This window comes from Penaeus monodon, chromosome 21, assembly GCF_015228065.2.
Source record: "Penaeus monodon isolate SGIC_2016 chromosome 21, NSTDA_Pmon_1, whole genome shotgun sequence".
NCBI lineage: Eukaryota > Metazoa > Arthropoda > Malacostraca > Decapoda > Penaeidae > Penaeus > Penaeus monodon.
This window is the reverse complement of record NC_051406.1, coordinates 33,523,095-33,523,546: the sequence shown is the minus strand read 5'-3', so window position 1 is coordinate 33,523,546 and position 452 is coordinate 33,523,095. Positions and strand designations below refer to the sequence as shown.

General features: G+C 30.8%; 1 protein-coding gene across 2 annotated transcripts in view; it reads right to left on the bottom strand.

The window, feature by feature from the left end:
* Nucleotides 1-452, bottom strand: part of LOC119586435 (rab-like protein 3) — a 9,644-nt gene that overhangs the window by 8,122 nt on the left and 1,070 nt on the right. The window lies entirely within an intron of this gene.

Sequence of the window (452 nt, the reverse complement as noted above, 5' to 3'; positions counted from 1 at the left end):
GATCCAAGGTTTGCATTTCTTGGGGGTTAATGCATACCTAGCTCTATATCAGTCACATGCATATTTTTGTAAGTTTTCAGTTACCAAGTTCCACACTTCCAAAAATGAACTCATACTTTGTGAACTTTTAATATGTACACTCCAGGTATACATACACCCTATGATGAGACTCATTCAGTGAAGATTTAAAGATAATGACAGAGCCTAAAATCTCTTTTCTAGTGAAATTTACTCTTTGGTATCATATTATTAACTAAATTGTCTTCATTTCACTCTCATTTACTCTATCTTTAATTCATTCTCACTCATTCTCTTTTTCTTTCATATTTTCCCCTCTTCTTTATACTTTTACTCTCTAACTCTCCCTTTATATTTTTCTCATTCTTTTATTCTCTTTTTTCTCTCTTATTTTCTCCTCTTTTATCTTCTCATTAATTTTAGCAATCTGTTTC